Here is a 27425-nt window from a genome sequence, read left to right on the forward strand (position 1 = left end):
ATGGCAGTTGGAATTTTGATCAATTCTGGTTAGATCAATTTAGGGAGTTCTATTATCTTATCAGCATTAAATCTTCCAATTCATGAATTCAAGATGTCTTTCCATTTATTTAGACTTTATTTAATTGCTTGCAATGATGTTTTGTAGTTTTCAGTGTACAGCCTTGTACTTTTTTATTAACCTTATTCCTAGGTATATTACTCACTTTGATGCAGTTGTAAATGGAATTGTCTCCTTAAATTCATTTTTGGATTATTTATTACTACCATATAGAAATTAAATTGATTCTTGAATACTGATCTTGTATCTTGAAATCTTGCTGAATTCATTTATTAGCTCTATATTTTCTTTGTGGATTCCTTAGGATTTTCAGTATACACAATCACATAATTTGCAAATAGAAATTACTTTACTTCTTCATTTCCATTCAGAGTGCCTTTTACTTCATTTTCTTGCCTAATTCCCCTGGCTAAACCTTTCACTACAGTGTTGAATAAAATTCCTGAGAGTGGACATTCTTGTCTTGTTCCTAATCCTAGGGAAAAGTTTTCAGTCTTTTACCATTCAATATAATATTTGCTATGTTTTGTTATGTTTTGTTGTAGATGTCCTTTCTAACACTGAGGGAATTCTATTCTTCATTTGTTGAGTTTCTTAACCATAAAATGGTGTTGGCTTTTGTCAAATGATTTTTCCATATCTACTGCAATAATTATGTGATTTTCATCCTTTATTAATATGTTGTATTGCATTAATTGATTTTTGTATATTGCACAAACTTTGCATCCCAGGATAAATCCTAATTGGTCACATTTACTTTGAGTGCTGGAACAAATTACCACACATTTACTGGCTTAAAACATCACAAATATATTATCTTATAATTCTGTAGGTTAGAAGTTCAACATGAGTCTCACTGGGCTGAAATCAATGTATCAGCAGGACTGCATTTCTTTCTTTCTGGAGGCTCTAGAGGAGAATTTGTTTACTTGAATTTTCCATCTTATAGTGGCTGCCCATATTTTTTGGCTCATGGCATGCTTCCTTTATCTATAAGCCTGCAACAGTGGGTTGAATCTTTCTTATATAATGTCATTCTTGACTGTGCTTTTGTCATCACATCTCTTTCTCTGACTCCTCAGCCTCTTTCTCCTACTTTTTTGGACCCTTGTGATTATATTTTTTACCTGGACATTTATTCCTATATCCTCCAATTATAACAATTTTTGTGCATAAATATTTATTCAAACCTAGAGTAATTAATGAATGAAATAATAAAACATTCATTCATTTATTTTTTATTTCCTACTTACTACAAAATGTAAAGAGAAATACAAATTTTGAAAGGCATGATAAATTAGCATTTCATAAAACAAAACCAAAAAAATAAAATGTGTCTCTGTAGACAGTGTATAGTTGGAGAATGGTGGTTGATTTATTCTCCAATCTTTCCCTTTTGACTGGATCCACTTATATTTAATGTAATTTAATATATTTGATGTAATTACTGACAACGTCAAATTCATCTCCCATTTTGCTGCTTGTTTTCTATTTATCTCATGCCTTTCTCTTACCCTATTCCTCCATTACTACCATCTTTTATGTTAAATTGGTATTTTCTTCTGTATTATTCTAATTTCCTTGTTTATTCTTTTACTCTATTTTTAAAGTTATTTTCTTATTGGTTGCCCTGGGGTTGAAAATTAACCCTTAATTTATAACAATCTAGTGCAGTTTAATACCAACTTAACTTCAATAGTTTACAAAACTTCATTCCTATATAAAAACGTTGTTTCTCTTCTCCATTTTGTTGCTGCACAAATTACATCTTTATACACTGTAAGCCCATCAACACTGATTTATAATTATTGCTTTATAAAATTGTCTCTTAAATCATATTATATAAATAAGAGTACAAATAAGAAATTACATTAATACTCCCTTTGTATTTACCTATGTAGTTACCTTTACTGGTGCCCTTTATTTCTTTATGTGGATTCAAGTTATGGTGTGCTGTCCTTTCATTTCATCCTAAGGGATTATCTTTAGTATCTATTTAATGACAGGTTTGCTAGTGATAAATTTAGTTTATAGCTAGATATAGTTTATGAAGGAATGTCTTAATTTCTTTTGGATTTTTGAAGGATAGTTTTGCTGAATATTGAATTCTTTCTTGACAGGTTTTTTTTCCCAGCACTTAGAATATGCAGCTTTTCTAACTTCTGGCCTCCAATGTTTGTTTGGTTTTTTGTTTGTTTCTTTTTACTGGAAATCAGAAAAAAAATATGTATTTATTCCTTCAAAGAGAATATATTCCATATAACAATATTGGAAACAAAAAATGAAAAAAATAAAGATAAAAAATAGAAAGTATTAAATAAGAAGATTGAATCTATTAGTAATGACTGCCTAGGAATTGGGTAAAATTACATATGAAAAGACAGATTTCCAGATTGGATCATAAAGCAAAAAAATTTTTATACAATTTTTAAATGTTACTTTCCATTTACAGTTATTACAAAATATTGGCTATATTCCTCATGTCGTACAATACATTCTTAAGCCTATTTTACACCCACTAGTTTGTGTCTCCCACTCTCCCATCCATATATTGCCCTTCCCTCCCACCATCCCACTGGTAACCACTAGCTGGTTCTCTATGTCTGTGAGTCTGTTTCTTCCTTTTTATATTCACTAGTTTTTTGTATTTTTTAGATTCCACATGTTAGTGATATCATACAGTATTTGTCTTCCACTGTCTGACTTATTTCACTCAGCATAATGCCCTCCAAGTCCATCCATGTTGCTGCAAATGGCAAAATTTCATTCTTTTTTATGGCTAAGTAGTATTCCATTGTATATATATACCACATCTTCATCCATTCATATGTTGATGGACACTTAGGTTGCTTCCATATCTTGGCAATTGCAAATAATGCTGCTATGAACTTTGGGGTGCATGTATCTTTTCCAATTAGTGTTTTTGTTTTCTTCAGACATATACCCAGGAGTAGAATTGTTGCATCATATGGTATGTCTACTTTTAGTTTTTTAAGAAACCTTCATACTATTTTTCACAGTGGCTGCACCAATTTGCATACCCACCAATGGTGTACAAGTGTTCCCTTTTCTCCACATTCTCACCAACATTTGTTATTTGTGGTTTTTGATGTTAGCCAACATACTTGTGAGATGATATCACATTGTGATTTTGATTTGCCTTTCCCTGATGTTTATGATGTTGAGCATCTTTTCATGTGCCTGTTGGCCATCTGCATTTCTTCTTTGGAAAAATGTCTATTCAGTTCTTCCTATTTTTTAATTGGTTTGTTTGTTTTTATGATATTGGGTTGTACAAGCTGTTTGTATTTGTTGGATATTAACCTCTTACAGGTTACATCATTTGCAAATATTTTCTTCCATCAATAGGTTGTCTTTTCATTTTGTTGATGGAGTCCTTTGCTGTGCAAAAGCTTTTAAGTTTAATTAGGTCCCATTTGTTTATTTTTGCTTTTATTTCCTTTACTTTAGGATACTTCAGATCTAAAAAAATATTGCTGCAATTTATGTCAAAGAGTATTCTGCCTATGTTTTCCTCTAGGAGATTTATAGTATCTGGTCTTACATTTAGGTCTTCAATCCTTTTTGTGTATATTTTTGTATATGGTGTTAGAGAACGTTCTAACTTTATTATTTTACATGTAGTGGTCCAGTTTTCCCAGCAACATTTATTGAAGGGACTTTCTTTTCTCCATTGCATACTCTTGCCTCCTTTGTCATAGATTAATTGAGCTTAAATGCATGGGTTTATTTCTGTGTCCTCCATTGTTTATGATGAGAAAGTAGCAGTTATCTTATTGAGAATCCCTAATCATTTGTCTCTTGTTATTTCCAAAATCCTTTCTTTGCTTTTGCCTTTGAAAGTTTATTAAGATATATCTAGGTGTGGATCTCTGAATTCCTTTTTCATCAAATTTTGGAAGATTGATATTATTACTTCAAATGCTCTTTCTTCTCCTTTCTCCCTCTCCACTACTTTGGGACTACCATTATGCATATGTTGGTACTCTTGATGATACCCTACTGGTTCTGGAGATCTGTTCATTTCCTTTCATGTTTGTCCCTCTGTTTCTCCAACTAGAAAGCCTCAATTGACCTATATTCAAGTCAAATATACTGTTTACCAGCTCAAATCTTCAGTTGAACCCTTCTAGTAATTTTTTTTTTTTGAGATACGTGGGCTTCTCACTGCTGCGGCCTCTCCCATTGCGGAGCACAATCTCCAGACGCGCAGGCTCAGCAGCCACGGCTCACGGGCTCAGCCGCTCTATGGTATGTGGAATCTTCCCGGACCAGGGCACGAACGTGTGTCCCCCGCATTGGCAGGCGGACTCTCAACCACTGCGCCACCAGGGAAGCCCCTTTCTAGTAAATTTTTAATTTCAAATATTGTACTTTTCAATTTCAGAATTTCTATTTAGTCTTTTAAAAATATAATTTCTATCTCTTCATTGATCTTTTCTATTTGGTGAGAAATCACTCATATATTTTTTCTTTTGATATATTTTCTTCAGTTCTTTGAACATATTTAAACAGCTAAATTAAAGTTTTGTCTATTAAATTCACATTTGGTCTTCCTTGGTGATATTTCCACAAGGATTACATGAAAACTGACTTCTTTTTTGCCCTCTTGGGAACATACTTTCTTGATTTTTTTACTTAACTTTTTGTTAAAATGGGCATTGTAAGTAATATAATGTGGCCACTTTGAAAATCAGTTTGCAAAAAGCCCCAGTGTTTTGCTGGTGTTGTTTGTTTATATTGTTTTTGCTTCTGCTTGTTGTTTGTTTAGTGACTTTCCTGGACTAAGTTTGTAAAGTCCGTGTTCTTGGTAGAGTGGAGCCACTAAAGCCTCAGTTCAGTTAGTTTAGTAGTCAACTAATAATTGGACATAGATTTCTTTAAGTACCTGTAACCACTAAGTTTTCAGCTTTTCCCAAAGGACTCCGTGTCTGTTGGGGTATACCTTTAACAACAGCTTGGCAGTTTACAACTCTGCCTTAGCCTTCACTTCCTTCTTGTGCAGACCTCAAGGTCAGCTAGAGGTAAGAGTGTAGGGCCATCTCAGGTCTTTGCCAAGCATGCACATAGCCTTATCTATGAACACAGATCTATGCATATGAGGGAACTTCTGGATTCGCACGAATATGTCAGAAATTTTCAAAGCTCCTCTGGATATTTCCAGAAGCCTTTCCTTTTAAGTTTTTGATCAGCCTGTCATTTGTCCCAACTGTTATCACTATCTCAGGCAATTGCCTCTGATTGCTTTCAACAAATGCTCCCCTGGAGAAAATGCTGTTTATACTGGATGAGCTCTGAGTCAGATCAAATAACGACAAGTCTTGTAAGTGGTATTTTCTAGGGAACTGCCATACAGGTCAAATAATGACAGCTGGGAATGGGGGTTTGAAGAAGCTCCAACCCCATACACACTCTCTAGTGGCTGCTAGACTGCTGGTTTTCCATGAGACTCTATGGCTCTTTGTTTTCAAGGCTACCACAGAGACAAAAAGGATGGGGATATGGTAAGTTAAAACACACAAAGCTCATTGCTCTTAACAAGATTGAACAACTTTTCTTGAACAAATGTTCACAAGAAGGTTGAAAGCCTTTGGTTAATTCACAGAGTTCTAGAAATGTTGATTTTGTCCATTTTTCCAGGGTTCTCATTGCTTTTATGAAAAAGAGAATTTTCAAGTTTTTACACCATCATTCCCATTGATGTCACTTGTTTTCTATAGAGATACTAGATGATGGGACTCTGTAGCATAGCATTCTAATCTTAAGAAACTTTTAGAAAAACTTTTCATCAAATCCTTCTGGAGAGTATACAGAAATATGAGGTGGATAATAGTACAATTAAGCAGATTCACAGTTAGGCAACTATATTACCAATGAGTTGATCAATAAATTGGCTTAAGACTGGAAAGAGTTCCCCAGTGGCTCAGATTTTTGTTTTATATCATTCAGAAACTTCCGAACAATTTGGATAAATATACAGAAGATTTTTAAATCAAATTTTCAGAAGTAATTTTAGATGAGGTATTTTGGTTTTTTTTTAATATTTTGATGGGCTGAAACACTGAGTAACAAGACCCAATGTACAGTCCTGTTTTTGTCTTTTAAAATTTAATTGCCTTTTGCATATTAGGAGAAGAAATTTAATAGCAATCTATAATAGAAAAGGAAAAAGAGAGAAAAAGAAGGAAGAAAACTCACAGTTTTAGTTGACCACTGAAATATTATGTGTTAACAATAAGGCACACTTATGGCTGGTGTACACAAACGTATATACACACAACTACACTCATAAATATTAATTATTAATTAATTCAAAAGATATTTTTGAGTACATAATATATGTGATCTACTCTGTTAGACACTGAAGACAAAGATACGTGGGAAAATATATGGCTTTGTCCTCAGTTATCACTAAAAATAGAAATAAATGAAAACAAATCATAAGACAATGCAATAAATATTATATCACAGATAAGCACAAAGTGGTAAGGGAACACTCCAACAAAATGATTAATTCTGTTTGAAAGGAAAAGCTTGGTGAGTAAGTAGATTTTAACAGGCACACAAGAGTTTAAAGAGGATTCCAGGGACTAGAAATAACTTTGTATGTATTATTTACTATGTGTTTGGTGCTGGAGTAAAAAATAATAAAACAGGAATTTCTTGACTTTGATGATCACATTCTAGTGAGACACCCCTCACCAGCTAAAAGAACTCCCTAATTTCCTCCAAGTGAAAATTTGCTGAAGGATCTTAGTCAGTTATTAACTTGGCAAAAGCATCTCTGTTGATGACGTCTCCCAGTTTCACAGTGGTGAAAAGGAAAACTTCAATTCATGCTATGACAAGTTCTATGGAAATGTAATTGGGCATTATTCAGTGAATTAGAGGTGAACAAAAAGGATTAGAATCTTATGCATCTACTCATAAAACTCTAATATGAAGTCAGAACAGTCATCAGACTTTTAATTAAAGCTTGGAAAGTAGTTCTACCTCTATAATGTTCTGGATTCCTCTGGACTTCTTACTATACAAGCATTTTTTCATTGAATAACTGTAACAACTCTGTGCACTGAAAAAGATTTATAACATCACAGATTGGATGACAGATAATGGTTAAAGCTAAAGATGATAAATAATTATTGGTACCATTTGGACTCTTTGAAAAATGTCCTTTTAAGGAGTGCATTTCAGAATCCTACAAAAATAGAATTCATGCAAAAAAATAAAAATTTAAATTAGATGGGACAAAAGATAGTAATTTTAATTCACAAGGGGGATATAGATCTTATTTAGTATCAATTGACACAAAATTATAAAACAGGATGGTTTTTCAGATAAGCATCTACATTGATGAAATAGAATAAGTTCTCTATTAATCTCTTCACGTCAAAGAGAGTAAATGCCACCAAATCTGAGTTATGAGGTCACTCTAATAGATTTTTCACTTTTCAACTGAGAAGTCTGATTACTATTGACACTGGAACACATTATACTCAATGTGGAAAAACACAGTGATTGTACATGCATATTGTCTATTTATTCTATTCAGGTCTTTCTGCATTAATGGAAAGTGAGTTAATAATATAAAAATGTTAGTGGATGATTTTGTAAAGACATTAGGTTTGATGACCACTCTAAACCTGTAACAGCATGTTTTTTCTTGATGCCTGACTATTCCCTGAGGAGGGAGGGAAGATAGCCCAGAATATTTATACACACTTTTATCAGTGTTTCTCAGAGAAGCAACTTATAGGAATAGGACAGAATTCCAAGAAAAAGAGTTTTAAGGGGGGTAGTTGTAGCAAATGCACTTAAATATTTGCCAAGTGCCTACAAAATACAACACACGTTTTACACATAGCACTTTACACGCACCCTATTTTAATTCACAACAAATGCTCTAAAAAGATTCACTCTATTTTCCAGATAAGAAAACTGAGTTAAATGTCTTGCCCAAACTGTAATCTCTCTATACTATTTCCATACTATCACTCAATTGATGGAAACTTAGTGAAAATAGTTAAATTGAGCCACTAAAAAGACAGGATCTAGAGCAGACTGAAAACTAGAGAGGTGCAAATAATATCAACAGGGACCAGGATATGTTATACTGTGTGGTAAAGATAAGTATATGTATGTGTGTATCCAGTCCAAATTATCACCAGTAGTTTAGACAACTGCTTACTGAGTGTTATCTCTATTTATCTAATCTATATCAATCTCTACCTAATATAGCTAAACTATCAATTTCTGTCTAATATTCTCTAAGAAGGACAATCTTCACATGCTAAAAACTGAATTAATTTTTCCCCATTTTTCCTATCCTATGCCACTCAAACCCTCTACCCACTTAGCGACTGACACAAGGAAGGGTACAAGTGTAAAATTCATCTTTGACTACACCTCTCCCTCTCTCTAAACTCTGCAACCCTAAACCCCATTCTATTTATGACAGTCCTTTATTCTAATACAAAAATATCTCTTCAGTCTATCTATTTCTCTCTGCCTCCATTACTGCCCCAGCTTGGACATCACCATCTTTTGGTAGACTTTTGAACAACTTCCTAACAGTTCTTCCCACTCAAGTGACTTTTTTTTTTTTGTGGTACACGGGCCTCTCACTGCTGTGGTCTCTCCCACTGTGGAGCACAGGCTCCGGACGTGCAGGCTCAGCAGCCATGGCTCACGGGCCCAGCCACTCTGCAGCATGTGGGATCTTCTCGGACTGGGGCATGAACCCGTGTCCCCTGCATCGGCAGGTGTGCTCTCAACCACTGTGCCACCAGGGAAGCCCCAAGTGACCTTTTTAAATGTTAATATAATTAGATTCTTCTCATGCTTAACCTCCTATAGCATTCTGATATTGTTAACATAAAATATCTTTGAATATTATACCTCATTCCTTCACAAATAGCTCACAGATATTCCAGGCTTTGGAGCACTTTTCAATTACTTGACCCAAGCTCTTTCTGGCTCTTAGGCTGTCACCTATTTGGCCGTTTTGCTTAATAACCCCATCCCACAATTTTCTAGGCTAACTGCCCCTTTCTGTCTCAACCTACATATCACTTTCCCTAACCTACATACTCTTCTCACCATCATCAGATTTTCTTACATATCCCTAAAAAAGCAGCTAGACCTTCCTTTATCTTAGCAATTGTCCAATAACATATTATGATTCTTTGATTGTTTGTCTCTTCCACAGATAATAAACTCCAGAAGGGGAAGGACAATGACTGGATTAATCACTGTTCAATGCCCTGTTTCTAACATAGTATCTAGCACTCAATTAATGTCTAATATTTGCTGAATAATTCAATAAATAGGTATTACTTGCAAAGCAAGGCCTAAAGGAATCTGTTCACATCAGACCCTTTTTGGCTCCCCCTCTAAGTTTAAACTCCTTAGCATTTTAACCAAGCAGGACCCTCTGGAGTCTTCCCAGAACTGACTCCCCCTTATGTTCTCCATCTGCCTTCAGATGTGTAGAAAAACTTTAGCCTCCTAGGCCTTCCCCAAGGTCCAAAGAGTACATTTAATCAGAGAAGTGAGAAAATGCAGAAAGAAAGGAAAACAGTCACACAAGACAAAATAATAATGGTCTAGCCATTAAACAAAATCAAGGACTTTTAGTTCCTCCTCAGCGGCTATAGATAATATTCTGAACCATATCCTTTGAGCTGTTTTCCAGATACTAAAACCCCCACCAGGTGGAAGAAGTTAACTGTATGCTGCCCACAAGCATGTAGACCCTAGAGTGGTTAGAACCAGAAAGTTGATGATGTTGACTCCTGATTAGCTCACCACCAATGAATCAGAAGAATGCCCATGAGCTGATCACACACCCCCACAACCCTCTTCACTTACTCTGTCTTTAAAAACCTTTCCCTGAGAGCCTTCAGGAAGTTTGGGCCTTTTGAGCACTAGCTGCCTGGACTCCTTGCTTGGTGCCCTGCAATAAATTCTGCACTTTCCTTCACCACAATCTGGTGTCAGTAGATTGGCTTTATTGTGTATGGGCAAGCAGACCCAAGTTTGGTAGCAGCATGACCTGCAAAACCCTTTCAATTTGATTCAAACTTTTCAGTGTCATCTCCTGTCATTTGCTCCAGTTTTGTAACCACAGTGCTCTGTTTACAGTTCTCTGAACAATATTTCCTCTTGGTTTTATACATTTTCTCCTGTCATCCTTAGTACTGAGATATCTTTTTTTACCCTCTAACTTTCTAGATCTACTCAGTTTTCAATGTGCCCTTCCACTGTCATTGCTTCTCTGGAGGTTTTTCTAAATTCCCTAGAGAAAGATATAATCTTGTCTCTTCTCTCAAAATACCTTATACAAACCTCTGAAAAAGCATATCTAATTCTCTCTTGTGATTATCCATTTGCTTATGCACCTTATTTAGCAGACTCCTGGAGAAGGAATATAATCCTCTCTGAAGTGTCTCTGCCTCCACAGCCCCTAAGAACATGGTGGATACTCAATTAATTTTGTTAATGAATAAACTCCCCATGTACAATCTTTCTCTCCTCTTTTTAAACTTGCCCTGAATCTTCAATTCCAAAAGACAATATTCTTATTATATTTATTCTCCAGATTTGTGGTTATCTAAAGGGTATATTAGGTTTTCATATGCACATTAAGTAGTCTTCAGCTCAACACTTGAAGCCTGATAGAACAATACCCTAAACACCATTAAAATATTCCTTACTCATATCCTGCATACATATAATCTTACACTTAGATTTAGTATTTTTATTACCAGTCTATTGTCTAATACTAGATTTAATAATAGAATCTACTGTTAACTACCTACCTTTCAAAATGCATGGAACTTATCTTTGGCTTTGCTCTTTTATATATTAGCAAGGTAGATGTACTTTCTCTTACTGGATTAATACACCAAGATTCAAAGAAAATTATGTTTTTTATTGTTCTTGCATTAGTACCAATTATTATGATATATGTTGCCAAAGAGTGGAAATTGAGGTGGGAAACACACCTTTGAAATGTGTCTGTTCAGCAAACATATCTGCAATTTCCTTCACACTTTTCTTTGTGTGTCTTTTCCTGTACATATGTTCAGCAAATATGTTACATAATTTCCTTAACACGTTAATGAGTTGTTCAAAACTATCTTCTAAACTTCCAATTCCACCATAAGAGAGTAATGGGTACTGCACTTACCTCATGCTCCAAACAGCTCTAAAACAGGACAAAATATATAAGGCAACAGTTTTCAGACATTGGACAGTAGGCAGCTCAAGACTGATATTTGAAAGAAGGAAAATGTACGTGTGTGTCCCTACCACAGCCATGAACACCATCACTGGGATCCTTTTGCTTGCTGCCACTTGTTGGACTGCTCTGCAAAGCACTGCAGCTTCACTAAGATGAAGAGGCCGAGCAAGATAAGTGTTTGACTGTTGAAATTATTGTAATTTGTGTCACAGGGCTCTAAAGAGGACCGAGCTTGGAGGAGTGGCAGAATTTCGTGTGAGGCTTCACCACTTGATCCAGAGCAAAACTGAACTGTACATAAATGTAACAAGACTCTGTAAGGCCTAGTAGAGAGAGACTACTGTAAAAGTGGTAGCTGAATAGAAATTCCAGAAGCCCCACAGCATGTGGATGTGTTAGAATTCTAACCAAAGTGAAAAGAGCTCTCTGAGTACCCCAGGCATTGAGTTGCCTGGAGAAAGGCCTTACCTTAGGACTAAAGATCATTGTTTTCAAAGTGTGGTTCACAGACTATTATGGATCACAAGACTCTCACAGGGAGTCTGCAAAGTCAAAATTATTTTCATGAAAATACTAAGACATTATTGCCTTTTTCTCTGTGTTGACATTTGCACTGATGGGGGAGAATAAAAGATGGGTAAAACTTCTCACAATTTAACATCAACCACAACACCAAAGTCTACTTATAGCATTCATTTTATTCTTCACTGCCACACAGTCATAGTATAAAATTATTATTGTTATTATTACTATTATTATTACTGCTAGTATTGTATATGTATTTTTTAGTTCTATGTAAGTATGTCATTGATGAAGCATTATAAATTTTGTTAAATTTTGATGCTGCATTTTATTAATAGTCTTTGTATGTACATAAAGTGCTTTTGTTGCATACCAGAAAAACAAGAGTTGTTCTAGGAAAAAGCATTCATCCAAATAGTTTGCATTGCAAATTGACCTAATTTTTTTTCATGGAACATCAGTTTTATTTGAAAGAATAATTAACCAAAAACATGGTCATTTAGATTTGGATACTTTGCAGACATTTTCTCAAAACTTACTAAGATTAGCCTGTCTCTTCAAGAAAACAACAAAAAATATAGATGGCTAATGAGAAAATTTCAGCTTTCAAGTAAAAATTATAATTTTGGAAAACTTGTGTCTGCCTTCATGACCATGACAATTTCCAAATATGTAATGACTTAATGACTTTTCTAATAATATTGGTGACAGTGGGCTTTTGATATTTTATAATAAAATGTATCAACATTTAGAAGATCTTCATAACTCATGAACCAATATTTTCCCAATTATTAATGCATGATATTACAATGGAGAAAATAGTCATTCATACTGCAAGACACATCAGTGGATTTTAATGTATCAAAAACCACAAAAGGTCATGGATATGGTTTCAGATTCCACATTACAACTAACTTCTAAGAAGCAAACATTTGTCAAAGAGAAATATCCACAATTATCTGAAAATGCTATTATAATTCTCATCACTTTTCAAACTACATATCTGTGTGAGGCTAGATTTTCTTTACACACTATAACCAAAACAACAAATTGAATGCAAAAACAGACATGATAATCCAGTTGTTCCTACTAAGCCATATATTAAAGAAGTTTCGAGAAATACCACTCTTCTCAATGACATTTTCAATAAATAGTTATTTTCATAAAAATATATTCTTTATGTTAAAATTTAATCCATTTATTACCATATGTTTAATAGATCTGTAAATAAGTACTGCAAAATTTCTCAGTTCTAGTTTCTAAAACTGAATAAAATAATCAAGACCAAAATGAAGAATCAAGATGGTGGAGGAGTAGGAAGATGTGGCGTTCATCTCTCCCCAAAAATGCATCAAGAATGCATCTACAGGGACTTCCCTGGTGGTGCAGTGGTTAAGAATCTGCCTGCCAATGCAGGGGACATGGATTCAATCCCTGGTCCCGGAAGATCCCACATGCTGTGGAGCAACTAAGCCTGTGCACCACAACTACTGAGTCTGCACTCTGGAGCTCACATACCACAACTACTGAAGCCCTCACACCTAGAGCCTGCGCTCCACAAAAAGAGAAGCCACCACAATGAGAAGCCCACACACCACAAGGAAGAGTAACCCCTGCTCACCACGACTAGAGAAAGCCCACGCACAACAATGAAGACCTAATGTAGTCAAAAATTAATTAATTAATTAATTTAAAAAGAATACATCTACAAATGGAACAATTCCCACAGAGCACCTGCTGAACACTAGCAGAGGTCCTTGGACACATAAAAAGAAAAGAAAGATCCCCACATAACCAGCTAGAATGAGAGAAAGAAGAGGAAAAAGGAAGAAAGGAAGCGGGACAGGACCTGTGACCCTGGAGGGGAACTGAAGAAGAGGGGAGGTTCCCACATCCAGGGAAGCCCCCTCACTGGTGGGGAGATCAGTTAGGACAGAAGGGGAGCTTCAGGGGCTATCAGAGGAGAGCACAGCAACTGGTCTGGGACAGGCAGAACAGAGTGAGACCTACACAGATGGTCCTTACCACAGCCCTGCTTACCTGATCCTGAGAGGTGTGTCTGCTAATGCAGACAGGGGTTGGGTGCTGGAATGTGGGGTTTGGAGAGCAGACCAGGAGAGAGTACTGCTGCCAGCTGTGAAGAGATAGCCTGAAGGGATGGGAGTGAGAAAACCCACAATTGGGAATGCTTGTGGAGGAAACCCGGACCACCACAGAAGTGAAGCACCATTGCTGAGTGATGCACAAAGGGCAGGGCCATCATTGCATCTTTCCCCACATACTAGCTGCTGCCTCCCAGCGCACTAGGAAGTGTTCCCATTGGGGTGGACACTCTTGCAACACTGGCACTGCTGCTTTGTCCTCTACATCCCATCACAGCTGAGGTGGACACTCTTGTGACACTAGCAGCAGCCATCTCTTATTCTGCATCCCATTCCCCCTCATTGGAGGCTCTCATGACCCCAGCAGTTGCTGTCACTTCCTCCATGATCCATCCCCGCCATGGCAAATGCTCTCATAACACTGGTGGCAGCTGCCTCTTTCTCTGTGCTCTGTCCCCACTGGGGCTAGCTCTCTCGTGCCCCTAACACAGCCTCCTCCATGCCCTCTCCTCGCAGGGGCAGACATGTGTGCTCCAGGGCAGCCTCAGGAGCAGAGCCCTGTGGGTGACCCATGACCAGAGGTGGGGCTGAAACCACAGCTGAGCCCCAGGGGCCATGCAACGAAGGAAGAAAAGCTGAAATCTCTCCTCGCAGCTGTGCAAATTGCGACTGACACACCCATGACTGGCTTTGTAAACTCAGTGCCTGCTGAACATCTGAAAGGACAATGACTGCTCCTGCAGCCAAGACGGGTGTAGCTTTAACAGCTATAGACTCTGTAGGCACCTACATGCAGGGGTAGGCCAGAGTCCGAGCTGCCCTCATAACAGTGGGTCCAGATCCATTATTACTACAATCCCAGGACCTGACTTCAGTGGATCTATGCTGGTGGCCAGGTGAAAATATGCCTGAGAGACAGCAGGGCCAATTGCTGGCATACCCATGGCTAAGTTGGGACCAAGAGCAGTGGCAACAACAGTGAAATCAGAGAGCTCACACAATAGGTGAAAGATGACACAACAGAGGACATCCACGGGTCAACATCTGCAGAGGAGGAATACTCAGTGCTTTCCCTCCCAGTGGGAGTGCTCCAATCCCACCTACATTGCACTGCAGATCAGAAACATAGCTAAGAAACAGATCTGGGGGTCTCTACTCTGACAGGTAGAGAGCAGATCCCACCCCTGATAGAGCGGTGACACCCATAGAGCAAAGGGGAGGCCCTGCTCAATATATAGTGCAGGCTCTGGTCACCACAACACCAGTCACACTCCCTATCAAGGAGATAATGGCCAGCATACACTGAGGAAAGAGGTGGCAGACATTTACACTAAAAACTGCCCTTGCAACGAAAAATGTTAACCCCACGCAGGCTACACAGGGATGTTCCCGTGTAAAAATAGCCCTCTGAGACAGTCTGAGGGTCTGGAATCAGAAGGAAGAATCCCCCAGAGCATTTAGCCTTGAAGACCAGTGGGGCTTGAGTGCAGCAGCTCCACAGGGCTGGGGGAAACAGACTCCGTGCTTGGAGGGTACACACAAGGTCTCATGTTCACTGGGGCCCAGCACAAAGCAGTACCTGCATAAAAACCTGGGTACACCTACCTAGGGATCTTGGAAGTTCTCCTGGGTAGGTGAAGGTCAACTGTAGCTCACTGTCAGGGCAAGGACACTGATAGCAGAGGCCCCATGGAATATTGATTAAAATGAGCTCTCCCAGAGGTCCCCATTTCGGCACTAAGACACAGCACCACCCAACAACTTGCAGGCTCCAGTGCTGGAAATACTCTGCCCAAACAACAAACAGGACAGAAACACAACTCCACCCATCAGAAGACAGGCTGCCTAAAGTTGTACTGAGCTCACAGCCACCTCAAAACACATCCTCTGGCACAGCCCTGTCCACCAGAGGGCAGGCACTAGTCCCTCCCAATAGGAAACTTATACAAGGCCCAGAACCAACCTCACCTACCAGGGAGCAGACACCAGAAGTAAGAGCAACTATAATCCTGCAGCCTGCAGAAAGGAGACAACAAACACAGAAAGTTAGACAAAATGAGACAACAGAGACATATGTTGCTGACTAAGAACAAGATAAAAACCTATGGGAACAGCTAAATGACAAGGAGGTAGGCAATCTACCTGTAAAAAAATTCAGAGTAATGATAGTAAAGATGGTCCAAAATCTCAGAAATAGAATGGAGGCACAGATCAAGAAGACACAAGAAATGATTAACAAGGAGCTAGAAGATTTAGCAAACATAGATGAACAAAACAATAACTGAAATGAAAAATACACTAGAAGGAATCAAGAGCAGAATAACTGAAGTAGAAGAACAAATAAGTGAGCTGGAAGACAGAGTGGTGGAAATCACTGCCATAGAACAGAATAAAGAAAAAAGAATGAAAAGAAGTGAGGACAGTCTCAGAGACCTCTGGGACAACATTAAACACACCAACATTCACATTATAAGGGTCCAAGAAGAAATAGAAAAAGAGAAAGGGTCTAAGAAAATATTGGAAGAGATTATAGCAGAAAACTTCCCTAACATGGGAAAAGAAACAGTCAAACAAGTCCAGGAAGCACAGAGAGCCCCATACAAGATAAACCCAAGGAGAAACAAACCAAGACACATATTAAGCAAATTGATGAAAATTAAATAAAAAGAAAATAATAAAAGCAACAAGGGAAAAGCAACCAATAACATACAAGATTATAAGATTATCAGCTGATTTTGCAGCAGAAACTCTGCAGGCCACAAGGGAGTGGCATGATATATTTAAAGTGATGAAAGGGGAAAATGTACAACCAAGAATATTCCACCCAGCAAGGCTGTCATTCAGATTCAATGGAGAAATCTAAAGCTTAACAGACAAGCAAAAGCTAAGAGAATTCAGCACCACTAGATGAGCTTTACCACAAATGCTAATGGAACTTCTCTAGCCAGGGTAAAACAAAGAGGTCAAACTAAAAATAAGAAAATCACAAATAGGAAAGCTCACTGGTAAAGGCAAACATACAGCAAAAGCAGGAAACCATCTATACACAAATATGATATCAAAACCAGCAACCATTGCAGCTCTATTTACAATAACCAGGACATGGAAGCAACCGAAATGTCCATAGACAGATGAATAGATAAAGATGTGGCACATATATACAATGGAATATTGCTCTGCCATAAAAAGGAATGAAACTGAGTTATCTGTAGTGAGGTGGATGGAACTAGAATCTGTCATACAGAGTGAAGTAAGTCATAAAGAGAAAAACAAATACCGTATGCTAACATATATATATGGAATCTAAAAAAAAAATGGTTATGAAGAGCTTAGGGGAGAACAGAAATAAAGACACAGATGTAGAAAATGTACTTGAGGACATGGGGAGGGGGAAGGGTAAGCTGAGACGAAGTGAGAAAGTGGCATGGATTTATATATACTACCAAATGTGAAATAGATAGCTAGTGGGAAGTAGCCACATAGCACAGGGAGATCAGCTCGGTGCTTTGTGTCTACCTAGAGGGGTGGGATAGGGAGGGTGGGAGGGAGAGGCAAGAAGGAGAAGATATGGGGTTATGTATATGTATGGCTTATTCACTTTGTTTTTTTTTTTTTTTTTTTTTTTTTTTTTTTTTTTTGCGGTATGCGGGCTTCCCACTGTTGTGGCTTCTCCCGTTGCGGAGCACAGGCTCCGGATGCGCAGGCTCAGCGGCTATGGCTCCCGGGCCCAGTCGCTCTGCGGCATGTGGGATCTTCCCGGACCGGGGCACGAACCCGTGTCCCCTGCATCGGCAGGCGGACTCTCAACAACTGCGCCACCAGGGAAGCCCTCACTTTGTTTTAAAACATAAACTAAAACACCATTGTAGAGCAATTATACTCCAATAAAGATGGTAAAAAAAAAATCTTGTGGCCAAAGGATGTGGTTTAAAAAAAAAAAAAAAAAAAAAAAACTACAACAAATTATCACCTCACACCAGTCACAATGGCCATCATCAAAAAAATCTACAAACAATAAATGCTGGAGAGGGTGTGGAGAAAAGGGAACCCTCCTACACTGTTGGTGGGGATGTAAATTGGCACAGCCACTATGGAGAAGAGCAGTATGGAGTTTCCTTTAAAAACTAAAAATAGAGCTACCATATAATCCAGCAACCCCACTCCTGGGCATATATCCAGAGTAAACCATAATTCATAAAGATACTTGCAGCCCAATATTAGTTGCAGCACTATTTACAATAGCCAGGACATGTAAGCAACCTAAATGTCTATTGACAGAGGAATGGATAAAGAAGATGTGTTACATGTGTACAATGGAATATTACTTAGCCATAAAAAAGAACAAAATAATGCCATTTGCAGCAACATGGATGCACCTAGAAGTTGTCATACTGAGTGAAGTAAGTGAGACAGAGAAAGACAAATATCATATGATATCACTTATATGTGGAATCTAAAAAATGGTATATATGAACCTATTTACAAAACAGAAGTAGAGTCACAGATGTAAAAAACAAACTTATGGGTACTGGGGGTGTTAGGGGGGTGAAGGTTTAAATTGGGAGATTGCAATTGACATATACACACTACTATAGATAAAACAGGTAACCAATAAGGACCTACTGTATAGCAAAAGTATCTCTACTCAATACTCTGTAATGACCTATATGGTAAAAGAAGCTAAAAAAGATTTCATATATGTATATGTATAACTAATTCACTTTGCCATACGGCAGAAACTAATACAACATTTTAAATCAACTCTACTCCAATAAAAATTACAGAAAAAGACCAAAGTATGTGCTATCTAAAATACTGAACTTTAAATATAGAGATGTAGAAAGTAAAACGAAGAAAAACTGATATGCTACACCACCTTTAAAAAGCTCATGAGCATATATTAACATCAAAAAAAGATAAACTTCAGGCAAGGAGATTTTCAGTGATTAAAACATAAAGGGAACACACAATGATAAAAGAGTCAATTCATCATGAAAACATAATCTTAACTCCATCTACAAAAACAACAGCTTCAAAATACATGAAACAAGTATGAGTTAATGAGATAAATTTCCAGACCCACAGGGTTTCTGATTGTAGCTCTTCTTGATCAGTAATTCATAGCAAGTAGAAAGAACAATCAAGATTATGTAGAAGATTCATACATTACCAACGAAACTGATGCAATTGGCATTTATAGAACACTAAAACAACTCCAGAATATGCATTTTTCTTGAGCAAACATGGCACATTCCCAAAGACTATATTCTGACTCATAAAACAAGTACCAATAAATTTTAAACTATTAAAAATATATAGAAATTATGTTCTGACCTTAAAGAATTCAATTAGAAATAATAATAAGATATCCATGGGCTTCCCTGGTGGTGCAGTGGTTAAGAATCCACCTGCTAATGCAGGGAAAACGGGTTTGAGCCCTGGTCCAGGAAGATCCCACATGCCGTGGAGCAACTAAGCTCATGCACCACAACTACTGAACCTGGGCTCTAGAGCTCACAAGCGACAACTACTGAACGCACGTGCTGCACCTACTGAAGTATGCATGCCTAGAGCCCATGCTCCACAATAACAGAAGGCACCACAATGAGAAGCCTGCACACTGCAACGAAGGGTAGCCCCAGCCTGCCGCAACTATCAAAAGGCCACATGCAGCAATGAAGACCCAACACAGACAAAAATAAATAAATAAATAAGTTTATTTTAAAACAAAGATATCCAGAAAACTTCAAATATTTAGATATTAAAAAGTACAATACTAAATATTTAACTGGTTGCAGAACAAATAAAGAAAATTGGAAATATATATCTGTAGATCAGGAACATGCACATATCATAATTCCTAACATATACCTAGGAAAGTGCTTAGAGGAAATATTGTTTTTTAATTTGAATTTTATTTTATTTTTTTATACAGCAGGTTCTTAGTAGTCATCAATTTTATACACATCAGTGTATACATGTCAATCCCAGTCACCAATTCATCACACCACCACCACCACCCCCCACCACTTTCCCCCCTTGGTGTCCATAGGTTTGTTCCCTACATCTGTGTCTCAACTTCTGCCATGCAATCCGGTTCATCTGTTCCATTTTTCTAGGTTCCACATACATGCAATAACATACGATATTTATTCTTCTCTTTCTGACTTACTTCACTCTGTATGACCGTCTCTAGATCCATCAACATCTCAACAAATGACTCAATTTCATTCCTTTTTATGCCTGAGTAATATTCCATTGTATATATATATGTGTACACAATATATATACACAAATATATATATTTGTGTATATATATATGATATATATATATGCCACATCTTCTTTATCCATTCATCTTTCCATGGACATTTAGGTTGCTTCCATGACCTGGCTATTTTAAGTAGTGCTGCAATGAACATTGGAGTGCATGTGTCTTTTTGAATTATGGTTTTCTCTGGGTATATGCTCAGTAGTGGGATTGCTGGGCCATATGGTAATTCTATTTTTAGTTTTTTAAAGAACTTCCATACTGTTCTCCATACTGGCTGTATGCATTTACATTACCACCAAAAGTGCAAGAGGGTTCCCTTTACTCTACACTCTCTGCAGCATTTGTGGTTTGTAGATTTTCTGATGATGTCCATTCTAACTGGTGTGACGTGATACCTCATTGTACTTTTAATTGCGTTTCTCTAATAATAAGTGATATTGAGCAGCTTTTCATGTGCTTCTTGACCATCTGTATGTCTACTTTGGAGAAATGTCTATTTAGGTTTTCTGCCCATTTTTGGATTGGGTTGTTTGTTTTTTCTGTTATTGAGCTGCATGAGCTGCTTGTAAATTTTGGAGAGTAATCCTTTGTCAGTTGCTTCATTTGAAAATATTTTCTCCCATCCTGAGGGTTGTCTTTTCATCTTGTTTATGGTTTCCTTTGCTGTGCAAAAGCTTTGAAGTTTCATTAAGTTCCATTTGTTTATTTTTGTTTTTATTTCCATTACTCTAGGAGGTGGATCAAAAAATATCTTGCTGTGAATTATGTCAAAGAGTATTCTTCCTATGTTTTCCACTAAGAGTTTAATAGTGCCCTGTCTTGCATTTAGGTCTCTAATCCATTTGGAGTTTATTTTTGTGCATGGTGTTAAGGAGTGTTCTAAATTCATTCTTTTACATGTATCTATCCAGTTTTCCCAGAACCACTTATTGAAGAGACTGTCTTTTCTCCATTGTATATTCTTGCCTCCTTTGTCATAGATTATTTGACATAGGTACGTGGGTTTATCTCTGGGCTTTCTATCTTGTTCCATTGATCTATATTTCTGTTTTTATGCCAGTACCATATTGTCTTCATTACTGTAGCTTTGTAGTATAGTCTGAAGTCAGGGAATCTGATTCCTCCCGTCCCATTTGATTCCATCAAGACTGCTTTGGCTCTTCGGGATCTCTTGTGTCTCCATACAAATTTTAAGACTTTTGGTTCTAGTTCTGTAAAAAATGCCATTGGTAATTTGATAGGTATTGCATTGAATCTGTAGGTTCCTTTGGGTAGTATAGTCATTTTCACAATATTGTTTTTTCCAATCCAAGAACATGGTATATCTCTCCATCTGTTCATATCATCTTTAATTTCTTTCATCAGTGTCTTACAGTTTTCTGCATACAGGTCTTTTGTCTCCCTATGTAGGTTTATTCCTAGGTAATTTATTATTTTTGTTGCAGTGGTAAATGTGTGTGTCTCCTTAATTTCTCTTTCAGATTTTTCATCATTAGTGTATAGGAATACACGAGATTTCTGTGCATTAATTCTGTGTCCTGCAACTTTACAAAATTCGTTGATTGGCCCTAGTAGTTTTCTGGTGGCATCTTTAGGATTCTCTGTGTATAGTATCATGTCATCTGCAAACAGTGACAGTTTTACTTCTTCTTTTCCAATTTGTATTCCTCTTATTTATTTTTCTTCTCTATTTTCATGGCTAGAATTTCCAAAACTATTTTGAATAATAGTGGTTAGAGTGGACATCCTTGTCTTGTCCCTGATGTTAGAGGAAATGCTTTCAATTTTTCTCCATTGAAGATGATGTTTGCTGTGGGTTTGTCATATATGACCTTTATTATGTTGAGGTAGGTTCCCTCTACGCCCACTTTCTGGAGACTTTTTATCATAAATAGATGTTGAAATTTGTCAAAATCTTTTTCTGCATCTATTGAGATGATCATATGTTTTTTCTTGTTCATTTTGTTAATACGGTGTATCACATTGATTGATTTCCATATATTGAATAATCCTGGCATCCCTGGGATAAACCCCACTTGATCATGGGGTATGATCCTTTTAATGTGTTGTTGCATTCTGTTTGCTAGTATTTTTTTGAGGATTTTTGCATCTACATTCATCAGTGATATTGGTCTGTAATTTTCTTTTTTTGTAGTATCTTTGTCTGGTTTTGGTATCAGGGTGATGGTGCCCTCATGGAAAGAGTCTGGGAGTGTTCCTTCCTCTGCAAATTTTTGGAAGAGTTTGAGAAGGATGGGTGTTAGCTCTTCTCTAAATGTTTGATAGAATTCACCTGTGAAACCATCTGGTCCTGGACTTTTGTTTGTTGGAAGATTTTTAATCACAGTTTCAATTTCATTACTTGTGATTGGTGTGTTCATATTTTCTACTTATTCCTGCTTCAGTCTTGGAAGGTTATACCTTTCTAAGAATTTGTCCATTTCTTCTAGTTTGTCCATTTTATTGGCATAGAGTTGCTTGTAGTAGTCTCTTAGGATGCTTTGTATTACTGCAGTGTCTATGGTAACTTCTCCTTTTTCATTTCTGATTTTATTGATTTGAATCCTCTCCCTCTCTTTCTTGATGAGTCTGGCTAATGGTTTATCAATTTTGTTTATCTTCTCAAAGAACCAGCTTTTAGTTTTATTGATCTTTGCTATTGTTTTCTTTGTTTCTATTTCATTTATTTCTGCTCTGATTTTTATGATTTCTTTCCTTCTGCTAACTTTGGGTTTTGTTTGTTCTTCCTTCTCTACTTCCTTTAGGTGTAAGGTTAGATTGTTTATTTCAGATTTTTCTCGTTTCTTGAGTTAGGCTTCTATAGCTATAAACTTCCCTCTTAGAACTGTTTTTGCTGCATCCCAAAGGTTTTGGATCATCATGTTTTCATTGTCTTTTGTCTCTAGGTATTTTTTGATTTCCTCTTTGATTTATTCAGTGTTCTTTTGGTTATTTAGTAACGTATTGTTTAGCCATGATGTGTTTGTGTTTTTTATGTTTTTTTGCGTGTAATTCATTTCTAATCTCATAGTGTTGTGGTCAGAAAAGATACTTGATATGATTTCAATTTTCTTAAATTTACTGAGGCTTGATTTGTGACCCAAGATGTGATCTATCCTGGAGAATCTTCCGTGCACACTTGAGAAGAAAGTGTAATCTGCTGTTTTTGGATGGAATGTCCTATAAATATCAATTAAATCTATGTGGTTTATTATGTCATTTAAAGCTTCACTTTCCTTATTTATTTTCATTTTGGGTGATCTGTCCATTTGTGTAAGTGAGGTGTTAAAATTCCCCACTATTACTCTGTTGCCATCAATTTCCTCTTTTAGAGCTGTTAGCAGTTGCCTTATCTATTGAGGTGCTACTATGTTGGATGCATATATATTTATAATTGTTATATCTTCTTCTTGGATTGATCCCTTGATCATTATGTAGTGTCCTTCCTTGTCTTTTGTAACATTCTTTATTTTAACGTCTATTTTATCTGCTATGAGTATTGCTACTCCCACTTTCTTTAGACTTCCATTTGCCTGGAATATCTTTTTCCATCCCCTCCCTGTAGTCTGTATGTCTCCTTATGTCTGAAATGGGTCTCTTGTATATAGCATATATATGGGTCTTGTTTTTGTATCCATTCGGTAAGCCTGTGTCTTTTGGTTGGAGCATTTAATCCATTACGTTTAAGGTAATTATCGATATGTATGTCCTATTACTATTTTCTTAATCGTTTTGGGTTTGTTTTTGCAGGTCCTTTTCTTCTCTTGTGTTTGCCACTTTGAGAAGTTCCTTTAGCATTTGTTGTAGAGCTGTTTTGGTGGTGCTGAATTTTCTTTGCTTTTGTTTGTCTCTAAAGCTTTTGATTTCTCCATTGAATCTGAATGAGATCTGTGCCGGGTAGAGTAATTTTGGTTGTAGGTTCTTCCCTTTCATCACTTTAAGTATATCGTGTCACTCCCTTCTGGTTTATAGAGTTTCGGTTGAGAAATCAGCTGTTGACCTTATGGGAGTTCCCTTGTATGTTATTTGTCATTTTTCCCTTGCTGCTTTCAAAAATTTTTATTTGTCTTTAATTTTTGCCAATTTGATTACTATGTGTCTCGGAGTGTTTCTCCTTGGGTTTATCCTTATGGGACTCCCTGCACTTCCTGTACTTGGGTGGTTATTTCCTTTCCCATGATAGCAAAGTTTACGACTATACTCTCATCAAATATTTTCTCGGGGCCTTTCTCTCTCTCTCCTCCTTCTGGGACCCCTATAATGTGAGTGTTGTTGCGTTTAATGTTGACCCAGAGGGCTCTTAGGCTGTCTTCATTTCTTTTCATTCTTTTTTCTTTATTCTGTTCCACAGCAGTGAATTCCACCATTCTGTCTTCCAGGTGACTTATCCATTCTTCTGCCTCAGTTATTCTGCTATTGATTCCTTCTAGTGTATTTTTCATTTCAGTTATTGTATTGTTCATCTCTTTTTGTTTGTTCTTTAATTCTTCTAGATCTTTGTTAAACATTTCTTGCATCTTCTCAATCTTTGCCTCCATTCTTTTTCTGAGGTCCTGTATCATCTTCACTATCATTATTCTGAATTCTTTTTCTGGAAGGTTGCCTATCTCCATTTCATTTAGTTATTTTTCTTGGGTTTTATTTTGTTCCTTCATCTGGTACATAGCCCTCTGCCTTTTCATCTTGTCTATCTTTCTGTGAATGTGGTTTTCATTCCACAGGCTGCAGGATTGTAGTTCTTGCTTCTGCTGTCTGCCTTCTGGTCTGTATCCATTTTAACTCAGTTGTTAAATTATATGGTCACAGGATATGCACTTCTTTAATTTTGGTAGATAATGCTAAACAATTTTCCAAAGGGATGGTAGCAATTTACACTCTCATTCAAGAATGTGAGTTTCAGCTGCTTCACATCATTGTCCCATTGGCTGGTTGGAGGACCACTGGGACTACCAGGAGGGCAGTGGGAAGCCTTTCCACACAAGGGCTTGGCTGCAGGCAGTGTGGAGAGAGGTCTGCTCCACTGGTTGACTGATTTCCCACAGACCACCACAGCATGCATCCCAGTCTTATTCCAGCAAATGCTCAGGCCTCAGCTTAGTCCATGTCACAGCACCTGGCACCCTCCCCACTGGTAACCACTAGTTTGTTCTCTATATCTGTGAGTCTGTTTCTGTTTTGCTATATATATATATATTTTTTTAATTTTAGAGTCAACAGAAATGTGATATCACACAGTATTTATCTTTCTCTCTCTGACTTACTTCACAAAGTATAATACCCTCTAGGTACATCCACATTGCTGCAAATGGCAATTTGTTCTTTTTTTATGACTGAGTAGTATTCAGTTGTGTGTGTATGTATGTGTATATATGTGTGTGTGTGTGTGTGTGTGTGTGTGTGTGTGTGTGTATATATATATATCTCACATGTTCTTTATCCATTCATCTGTTGATGAGCACTTGGGTTGCTTCCATACCTTGGCTATTGTAAATAGCACTGTATATACACTGGGGTACATGTGTCTTTTTGATTTAGTGTTTTCGTTTTTTCCAGATATATACACATGAGTGGAACTGCTGGATTGTATGGTAGTTCTCTTTTCAGTTTTTTGAGGAACCTCCATTTTGTTTTCTATATTGGCTGTACCAATTTACATTCACACCAACAGTGTACAAGGGATCTCTTTTCTCCACATCCTTGCCAATATTTGTTATTTATAGACTTTTTGATGATAGCCGTTCTGACAGGTATGAGATGATATCTCATTGCCTTGATTTGTAAGTCTATTTTTTTGTAGATAATCACTTTTTTCCTGTTAAAATGTGACAGATTTTCTATAAAGGTGTATATCACCAAGTAAGCTTAATAACATTTGTAAAACAGCTAAATATCATATACTGACAATAAAATCATCTATATGTGAAATATTCCATACTTCATTAAGAAAATAATATGACTAATATGTAATATGCCCTCTTATAGCTATATCCTCCTCAGAAAATGGTATAACAATAGGATCATTTCTCCAACCTTTATGCCCTACCACAGATAATGTTCTATCAGATTTTATCTTTCTCATTATCATATGTAAATGGAAGGAACAAGGTGATCAATGTACCTTTGTGCATTTCAGTCACCAGAGTAATTCATAGTGGCCCTAAATGACAATAATAATGTCTTAATATGTTCTTTTTTTTACAAATTTTATTTAAAGCTATATCATGGAGATTAGGCCTATAATAGTCCATGAAAAAAATAACTACTCTTTCTAGGACTCTTTGTCTATTTCCCATTTAGTATGGATTTTTATTAATGTTCATTATAATTTCACATAAGCATGAAGAAACTAACATTTTATTGCAATTTTTAAGGGAGAAAAAGTAAGAGCAATATCTTACTCAAAATAACCTAAGTGGTACTATGGGGAAAAAGTCATTTTCTGAAACTATGCACTTATTCTCCATATTTCAAATTCATGCCCTGAGAAGCACAGGTAATCAATAAATGCTGACTAATTATGATGATGATGCTACATGTCAGAGAAAAGGCATTGAATTAAAGATACACACATAAATGTGTGTTTGGTTGATTGTGTGTGTGTGTGTGTGACTTGTACAAAAATATTTTTCAGATGTATGGTCAAAATAGCCAGGTGAGATCTTGTCTAAGAGAAAATGTTTATTTGAGTTATTCCTAAACATAGTTCCTTTGAAAAAGTCTCTATCAAAATAAGCTAGCATGATTGAACATATTTGTAGTAAGAATGCAATTTCAGATAAAACCCCCCAAGATTGCAATGGAAACAAACATTTTTCACTAATAGGTTGAAACCAAGTCATGTTTATTTTCTGAAGAAAAATGGCTTATTTAACAAATGCTTGCCAGCAGGGGCCAAAGCAGCTGATGAGAGGTGGAGTTGGAAATAAAAATTAATTTTTTGAAACTTAGTTCAAAATCAAATGCATTAAATCATACAGCCTTTCCAAAAAGCCTGACTTCTTGGAAAGAGAATGAAATCAGTTTACTTAAATGAAGAAAGAAACAATTTTTATTTGTTTATAGTTGAATCCATCTCTCCCAGTCCACTCCCAATTTCAGGGGGGAAAAGTCAATGCCAGTTTCAGGTACTTTTATATTTACAGTCATAACAAAAGAATACACTACTTGTGACTGCCTACTATGTTTCTGGCAATTTATCTCA

This window comes from Grampus griseus, assembly GCF_964374135.1.
Source record: "Grampus griseus genome assembly, chromosome: 8".
NCBI classification, from domain to species: domain Eukaryota; kingdom Metazoa; phylum Chordata; class Mammalia; order Artiodactyla; family Delphinidae; genus Grampus; species Grampus griseus.